This window comes from Musca domestica, unplaced genomic scaffold (assembly GCF_030504385.1).
Source record: "Musca domestica strain aabys unplaced genomic scaffold, Musca_domestica.polishedcontigs.V.1.1 13, whole genome shotgun sequence".
In the NCBI taxonomy this organism is placed as follows: domain Eukaryota; kingdom Metazoa; phylum Arthropoda; class Insecta; order Diptera; family Muscidae; genus Musca; species Musca domestica.
Window position 1 is genome coordinate 3,485,588 of NW_026712172.1, and position 2,768 is coordinate 3,488,355.

Consider the following 2,768-nt stretch of genomic DNA (forward strand, 5'->3'; position numbering starts at 1 on the left):
CATGCACTAACTTATTAAAGCTTGCTGTGCCTAAATGTATATTCACCCCACGCACACAAGCGTTGCGAGTGATCATAGAACGTACCTTCACTGGAATCTATTGTAGTCATGACATTTATTACATTATTTATGACCGATCCAAAAGCTTAAATATAATTCAAAGAAGTCCATTCAACTTATATATTATTAAACAGTTTCTACAAAACTGAACAGTGGTGTTGCATAAACTCATGGTACAACAAAAAGGTAAGGAAGAGCTAACAGCTGATTACAATTTGTTTCTAAGTGTGCCCGACTTCTGCCAATTTTGTGTATGTATTAATTGTTAAAAAAATATATATTTTTTCAAAACCAATGATTGGAAGATACATGAATTGCAGCTCGCGCATTAAATATATTAACCAGTATAGCCATGAAATTGAAAAATTGAACAGTTAGGATCATATTTTTGAGAGAAAAATCCAGACGTTTTATTCATTTTTCGCGCTATTTAACTCATTTTAAAAATGAGGAAAAATATGAAAAAAAAATGAAAACAATAATTTTGAATGAGTCTGACAGGAAGCGGGCATAGCCTCAGGGCTGTATTTTTGTAGTTTTACGAAGCTGTTCTATATCCTTATTGTACCATGCATAAACTGTAATAACGACAAATTTGGAACTGAGAAAAAATATATTTGCAAGATGTCCCGATATCCTGCCTTCGCGGACTATCATTAGTCCCAAGCATGGCAGAAGAATACAGGTAGATGCATCAACGCTTGGGAGCATTTATATGTCAAAAGAATTTAAATGGTTTTTTTCAAATATAAGTAGATTTTTATACGTTTTGTTATACTACGTCATTCGGAGGCTATTATAATTCGCGTTTTTCTACAATTTTTACAAATTTAAATAATTTTTCATTCAACATTTTCAATTCCAAAATTGGTTTGACAGTTCATTGTCCCAGCAGCAGTGTCGACGCGTCTACCTATATTCTTCTACCATGGTCCCAAGCTAGTGGAATACTACAACTACTACTAGAAATGCTCTAGACAGGATTACGCTAAATTTTGATAACGAGTTATAGACGTTCACAGCGTGACACAGAAACCCCAATTTCTCTTTTAGTACATTTTTTTTTTCAACGGTCCTGATGAAATATTATGAAAATAAATAAAAAATATAATTATTTAATGAAATTATGAATTAAAAACTCAATGGGGTGGTACATAATTCTATATAATAAAACATAAGTCATTTCTGAAGGGTTTCATGCGAAATACCGTTATCAAATCAATTCCAAGAAGTTGCAACACTGCTACATTTTTACAAAGCCATCAAGTTGACAACATTGTAGCGACAACAAATCAATTATTGTGATTGAATTGTGCTCAGTTGGCGCAGAAATAAACAGCAAACAAACATCGTTTTTCAAACTAAAGTTTTGAAATATTTTGCTTTTCTTACTGTCTAATCATGAAAATCGAAGAAATTAAAAGTAGCGTTCGCACCCAACGGATTTCTGAATAAAGCCATATCAAAGGTTTGGGTATAAATGACGAAGGTGTCCCATTGCCCATGGCCGCTAGTTTGGCTGGACAAAAAGCTGTCCGAGAAGCCCGTGATATAGTTGTGAATTTGACGAAAAAAAGAAAATGGCAGGTCTTGCCTTACAGCTGGAGGTACAATGCAATTGCTCTAGGTATTGCCCAAAAATAGGGCACTAAGGTAACAGTCTGTCCCATGCTGAGTTCGGAGATGTTCAGCAGCAAAATAAGAAACATGGTGGTTCTTATGTAATTTTTTTTGCAAAAGAAGAACTAGAGTTAGGGCCTTTGCAACGAAATTTGATTTGGAGACCCAGGGTTGGTTGTATTGTAGGTTAAAATAAATAATATAACTCTTCGATTTTCCTTTGTTAACATTTCTTTTTCTTTGTTTACAGTGACACCACAGACATGCAAAATATTCCAGAACTTTAGTCTATCTGCTGTTTATTTCTGTGCCAACTGATCACAATTCAATTTAGTCACAATAATTGTTTATTTGCGGCCACAATGTTGTCAACTTGGTGACTTTGTAAAAATGTAGCATGGATGCAACTTCTAATTGTCAATGCTGCGTGTGGTTACGTGTGGTAATGGTACAATAAAAAGGAAAGGTAGAGCTACCAGCTGATTAAAATTTTTTTCTAAGAGTGCTAGGAAGAAACTTAAATTGCGGGGCGCGCAATAATGATATTAAGCAGATTTGCCACGGAATTGAAGGATTGGCCAATTAGGATCATATGTTTGAGAGAACATCCAGCATTTCATTCGCCTTTCGCATAATTTAGCTCTTTTAGAAATGAACAAAAAATATCAAATAAATAAAAACAACTTATTGGATATAATTTTGAATAATTCTGACAGCGCTTTATTTCTGTAGTTTTATGAAGCTGTTCTGCCTCCTTATTGTACCATGCTTTGTACTTTTTTAATAACAAAAATATTTAAATGTACACCCAACAAAAACAGTATTTAAAAATATTGTGTTGAAACTTATGTATCAAATATATGTTCTCAATATTGCTGTTCGTTTGATTTGGCTTTTTTGGGAACTTGTAACCACTTGTTGAAGATAAGAAAATCTCCAACTTTTTTCTCCCATGGTACAATAAAAAGGTAAGGTGGAGCTACCAGTTGATTACAATTTTTTTCTGAGTGTGCCGACTTCTGCCAATTCTGCGTATCTATTCATTGTTTTGAAAAATAACAACAAAATATTTTCAGAATCAATGATTA

General features: G+C 33.5%; 1 long non-coding RNA gene across 1 annotated transcript; it reads left to right on the plus strand.

Annotated features, from left to right (window-relative positions):
* Nucleotides 1–1,260: 1,260 nt before the first annotated feature.
* Nucleotides 1,261–2,560, plus strand: LOC131800801 (uncharacterized). The gene is made up of 2 exons (XR_009341578.1): nucleotides 1,261–1,862; nucleotides 1,931–2,560. It is a non-coding gene; the product is annotated as an uncharacterized LOC131800801 (long non-coding RNA).
* The last annotated feature ends 208 nt before the right edge of the window (nucleotides 2,561–2,768 follow it).